The following is a 6,190-nucleotide window of genomic DNA, read 5'->3' as shown; positions in this document are numbered from 1 at the left end:
GAGGGTGATGCAGCCGTTCGCTACCAGGGAGTCTCAGCGGGCGTCGGCAGCGCACTCCGTCTCTCCAGAGTCCTACATCCTGGGGTGAGACGGGTTTTCCATTTACTCACACCTGAGAAAGAGTCCCTGGAAATTATTCTACGAAGAGATAGTCCCAAATGCTCCGGGGCCATGAGAGCGGCCCCAGGACTTGGAGGCGAGCAGAAGAGGGTGTGCGCAGCTCCCGAGGCTTGGTGTGAGCTTGCGGGGCCCCCACACAGACGCGGCCTTCGCACCCGGTCCTGGAGCGAGGGGAAGCAGGTGTTGTTTGCACACATCTCTAGCTTGGCTTGCAAGTGATGATGCATCTATTTGCATAAGTGGGTGACGGGTGCAAACAAAGAGCTCAGAGCAAGGAGAAGGCTGTCAGGAAGGAAATGACTAACTTGCAAAGAAATTTCAGCCGTTCGTGTCCTCTCCCAAATGCCTCCCACCAAGTTCCCAGTTGGCCTGCGTTGCAGCTGTAGCCCGGCTCTGCCTGGAGAAATGAGGCCTGGAGATCGGGAAGAAACCGGAGCGGCCGGCTAATTCAAACCTTTGCTCTTGCAGAAGGGGAGACAGAGGCATGAATTCTACCCCTGCCCCGGCCGCACCTGCATCCCTGAGCAAAGCAACATGGAGGAGTGGGAAGAGCCTTCGGCTTCCCTCAGCCTCACCGTCCCCATCTGCCAAAAGGGGACAATCATACCTGTCCCACAGCGTTGTTCGGAGAACCACGGGAGAAGGTCTGAGAGCAGGTGTTTGTAAAAGAGAAAGCAAACTGCAGGTTAAAGTTGGTGGTGCCAGTCTCAGGTCCGTGCACCTCCAGCCCTTCCTCTTCGCTTTCGGGGTGGAGTTCTGTAAGGCAGCAGTGGCCCCTGGGGGGGGGTCCCCGCTCGGCACCTCGGCCTTGGGAACCAGCTCGGCCTTATCTCTTCTTCGTGTCCCTCCATTGTTGCCGGTTATGTGGCACGTTACAGACAACCATGTGATTACAGCAAAACAGATTACGACCCGGTGTGGATTGAACTGCCTCAGGTCACGAAATACTCACCCAACACCTGTTAGTGACAATGAAGTTGGACTGGAATTGCGATTTTTAAAAAATTTTTTATTTATTTAAGTAAGCTCTACCCCCAGGGTGCGGCTTGAACTCATGACCCCGAGATCAAGCTCACGCTTTCCCAACTGAGCCAGCCAGACGCCCCTGCAATCACCATCTTAAACTCGCAAGGGGGGGGCCCCGGGCGTGTAGGATCAAGCAGTGCTATCCCGATGACACAGGAGGATTCCCCCCCAAACCTGCCACAGCCCAGGACGCCCCTGTCCCCTCCACCCTCCCGTGGGGGAGGCAGCTTTCCATGTCACCTGTGGGCACGTCATCCCACGCTCACATCACCTGTGGGCACGTCATCCCATGCTCAGAGGGATGCTGCGGGCACAGCCGGTCCTTCAAGGGATGGAAGTAAGCACGGGAGCAAATCCTGCCCGCTGGCTCAGAATCCCCTCGCGCCGCAGACGCCCGAAAGGAAGGCAGGCTGTGGAACCGTGGGGACTGTGGCGAAGTCTTCGGCCCGTCTCGTAGGACCGCAGTGACGATGGGGCTCGGGCGCACTGTTGTAATGTCTGTGCGAATCCTCAGAGGCTGTGGCTGTCTTCAGAGGTCAGCGATTATGCTGTGCTCTTCTCCCCCCGTGCTTACACTCTACATTTATCAGACAGCTATTCGTTGCAAGTCCGCAAAGGTAACTTGGAGACGGGGACGGATAAGTCACTCTGATTATTTAGCGTTGCTGGTTGAGCACGCAGGGTCCCGGCCCCACCCTGAATATACTACGTGCCCTGCGTTACTTCTGTGTATTAAAATATAAGGACATGCATCTACGGTACATGTCAGAATCGATAGTTTTGGTAAACCAGTCTTTCCTAGCTATAGCCCCAAATATTAAGATATTTGGTCTGCGCTTAGAACCTTTGTACTCCAAAAAGCTGGTTTTTTCCCAGTACTGTTTCAAGCTCTTTCACTAGTAATCAGTATGAGTATAAAGTCTGTATTTGAAAGGCAGGAAAAAAAAAAAAAAGAAAAACTTATCGAATTGCTTACTCTAATTCTTTACGTTAAAGTTTCATGTGCTCTGCTTGCCACCCTCCCTTGGAGGAAGCTTGTGAATTAGGTACAGGGCGCGGTTTGCAAGGACTGAATAAACACCCAGCAAGTGAACGAACAATGCATTTCGAAGGAACGAACGTGGGCGTCCCTACTCTGTAGTAAGACAAACAGAGCCTTACCTCACATTTGTATTGGTCATCCTTTCAGGGTAAAGAAATAAATCGGGGGCAATAGTAGTGATGTGGTTTTTGGAATGTCGATGAGGTTGGTGGGGTCGGAGCCGAAGGCCAAGAAAGCAATCTTGAGACATCTTGGGTGCAGAAAGGTGGTTTCAGGAAAGCTTGAGGACAGCACCCGTGGGCAGAAGGAGCTGCCGTTCTGGGGTCGTGAGGAGCAACTGAGTAAACACTTTGGGGTAGGGGGAAGTAAAGATCAGGGAAGTTCCAGAAAGATTTTCATCTGCTAAAGGAGACTCACTGGGTCCGGAAGCCTGGCTATTGTCAAGCCAAGGTGGTTTTTCCATCCAGCAAAGCACTAACATGAAGACAGTCGGGGGCTTCCTGGAGGAACCTAACGCTCCTCCTGCCCCAACTATTTGCCAGTGGGCTGCGGGTTATAAGGACATTTAATTTTATCTACATTTCCTTCTGCCTTTGTTTCCCACATCAGTAGCAACTAACAAATAATCATCTAAATCCACCTTGAACAAACAGAGCAATTGATTCAGTTACAAGAGAAACCGCAGGAAAGGACATGGGGTCAAAGTTCACATCTCTAGCACAGAGTTTTATCCAGTTTCTGGAGAGTTCCTTCCCAAGGCCCTTGAGTCAGCCCCGACCTACCACCTCGAAGAAAGCCCCCTTTTATTGGAAGACAGCCACCTACGTGAAAAAACCGACCCCTTGTGGACATGCACACACAGGGCACGCGCGCAGGCATGCACACACACGCCCTGTGTGTGGAACTACCTGACAAACTGTGGCCATCTGTTCGGTGTTGTGTCAGCTAATGAATGAATCTGTCCCTTATCTGGCTGGATAAACTGCCAACTTTCCAGTCCTGGTTGGCTTTCCCAGATGTATCCCTTACTTCCTGCACCTGCCGCCCGGCGCCGCCCCTGCACGCAGCCGGCCTTCCTTCTGACCTCGCCAAGGGTCCATCAGGGGTCTGCGCTCGAGCCAACATCGCTGTTGCTTGCCCGCAGCTCGTCAGCTGTCCTTTGCTGCTGTTTTCATTTTTCGTACAAACCTTAAATACAGCAGGATGGATTTTCCGTGTGTACACACCCGTGTACATACCCCCAGGTCAAGATGCAGAACCTTCCAGTCCCAGGAAGGCTCTGCAGTGACTCACCCCGGTCGGTTCCCGCTCACCCGCCTCCCCCAGCCCCCAGAGGTAACCTCTATTCCCCCCTCTGTCGCCTGAGTCCAGCCTGTTCTTGAACTCGGACACTTTCTCAACTCAGCGCAAGTCTGTGAGCTTCACCCCCGCTGTGCGGCCCGGGGACGCTTTGTTTTCTCTCACTATTGCGTAGTATTTCATTGTGTGCAGAGGGGCTGCCTCCAGGCGGACGTCGGGGGCTGTTCTGGGTAAAGCCGCAGTGAAGTTTCGTGCATATGTGTTTTGGTGGAGGTGCTCCCTGCCCTCGTGTCTCTTGGGGACATGTTCAGGAGTGCAAGTTCCGGCCTAGGTTCAACCTATGTTTCCCAAAGCGATTGTAGCAGTGTGCTGTCCTGCCAGCGGTGTGTGAACCTTCTCGTCATTCCACACCTCTCCGACGTTTGGTATCGTCAGTCTTTTAATTTTAGCCATTCTGGTGGGGATGTAGTGGTATCTTACTGTGTTTGTTTTTTAAAGATTTTACTTATTTATTAGAGAGAGAGCGCGAGCGCATGAGTTGGGAGGGGGGCAGAGGGAGAAGCAGGCTCCCCGCTGAGCAGGGAGCCCGATGCGGGGCGGATCCCAGGAGCCCGGGATCCCGACCTGAGCCGAAGGCAGACGCTTCACCAAGGGAGCCACCAGGCGCCCCTGACTGCGGTTTTCAATTTGCATTTCCCATGATTCTGATAACCCTGTCATGTGCTTTCTGGCTATTTGGTTAGCGCCGCGGTTGCGCCTCTCGGTAGACACAAGCCTGGAAACTCAGAGTGTGAACATGACTTCATCCATTAAGGCGACTTCGTTTCGACAGTCTTAGAAGGACTGATTCAAAGGCAGCGTATGTCTCGCGCCCACAGAAACCACTTCAGGGACATGAAGGCTCTCTCTCAAAGCCGAGCAGGTTTGTGCCCGGAGTTACGTCACTTTGACAAAGCCTGAGCACGCGCCTGGGCTCAGGGAGGGGCCAACGTGGCGCACGAAGACAGCACTAGAGACAGGTGGGGGCCGCGTGCGGGCCAGCGCTGCCACCCACCCGAGTGGAGACCGCTTGGTGACCGCCGGACGGGTCCTGGTCTCCGCCGCACCCGCGCAGGCCGAGCAGACGGCATTTCTGCCACGGACTTGCTCCCGCCACGATTCTCCGAAAACGGCTGGGGCTATCTGGCGGCACAGTCCGCGGCCCCTGCTGGGGGTGGAGATGGAATCTTTCTCTTTCTGGGGCATCGCACTTCATAGCCTGCATGTAAGTCGTTTCTTGAAAATGGGTGTGGTGAGCTTCTCCCAGCGTGGTGGCGCCCTGCCCGCCGGCTGGTAATGACGCCGACTCCTTGTGTTCGTGACCTCCGGCGCATCCAGCTTGTCTTTCATGGTGGTTGCTTTCTCCGTCCTGTTCGAGGAGTCTTTGCCCGCCCCCCTCACTGTTTTCTTGATTGAGAGGTATTTTTTGGCCGACGTCGTGGTGTGCCTGTGCTGCGTTGCTGACCCACAGCCTGCCCTGCCCCCCGCGAGTGGCACATTCTCGAGAGCCTTCCTTATCTAGACGCCCAGATGAGCGCTCTGCTGACGGGCAGGTCTCTTCCTGTGTCCTGTTCCTCCGCCTCTTTATCCGGAGCTCTTCGGCTGCCCATCTGCCGTGGGAGCATTAGCACTGTGGTCTGCAGTGGGCCAGACTTCTCGGATGTGGCATCGCCGCCCTCGGAGTAGAGCAGTCGTGTCATTGCGTGGATGTGGTCTTAAGCAGAAAATTCAATTTAGAGTCAGTATGACATCTCGAAGGGGATCAATTCCATTAGAGTTGTCATGTGTTGGTCTCTTGGAAATATGCAATCAGGAAAAAAATTCCAACCGGTACAGGTTTCCTCTGTCCAGAGCTGTCCTTGGGGGGCACTGGAGTCAAGCTCGGGAAGCCAGAGAAATGAGAGCTGCACGTGGGGATCCAGGGGCCGACAGACGCAGCTGGCCCTCCGGGAAGCCTGCATCCCACCTGCCTGCACTCCCACCGTCCTGTGAATGCCGGGCCCCTGGGAAGCAGGAGAAAACGCAGCTCACGCTAGTTAACAAGTAGACGCAGGTGGCTAATAGCAGGTAGATACAGCCACAGCCACCTTTGGAACACGTGTGGCAGCTTTTGTGCATGAATAAACCCCTCAGAATTAGGAGCATGGGTGGAAGGGACTTAACACAGCAAGGCTGAGACCGTGGTCCCCAGAAAGGCCTGCTGGCCAGGTCAGCCCTCAGCTGGCGTCTGGGAACTTGGATTTGGGGAGGCCCCCCCCCCCAACGCTGATAAAAGTGGCTCCCAGTGCCGACACTATGCAAACAACGTGGTTGATGCCGAACACCTGCTTTCCTCCCGGGACTCTGGGGTTTGGGTCCGCGCCTGGCAGCGGAGGCTGCTCACGTGACCGGCCCTCAGGAAAACCCTGGAGCCACGTCCCTAGCGAGCATCCCCGGTGGACAACACTTCACACATCTGTCACAACGCGTTCCTGGGGGACTGAGTGTGTCCTGTGACCCCTGAGAAAGGGCTCTGGAAGATGGCGCCTGTTCCCCCAGACTTTGCCTCCATGCCTGTCCCTTTCCTGATCGTGCTTTGGGTCCTGTGCTTCTAATACGTCATGGCCATGAGTGCAAGACTGCTTGAGTCCGTGAGTCCTGGTGAATTACCAAAATAGGGTGTTC

Source organism: Ursus maritimus, unplaced genomic scaffold (genome assembly GCF_017311325.1).
Source record: "Ursus maritimus isolate PB19 unplaced genomic scaffold, ASM1731132v1 scaffold_19, whole genome shotgun sequence".
NCBI classification, from domain to species: Eukaryota; Metazoa; Chordata; class Mammalia; order Carnivora; family Ursidae; genus Ursus; species Ursus maritimus.
This window is presented reverse-complemented; position numbering follows the sequence as displayed.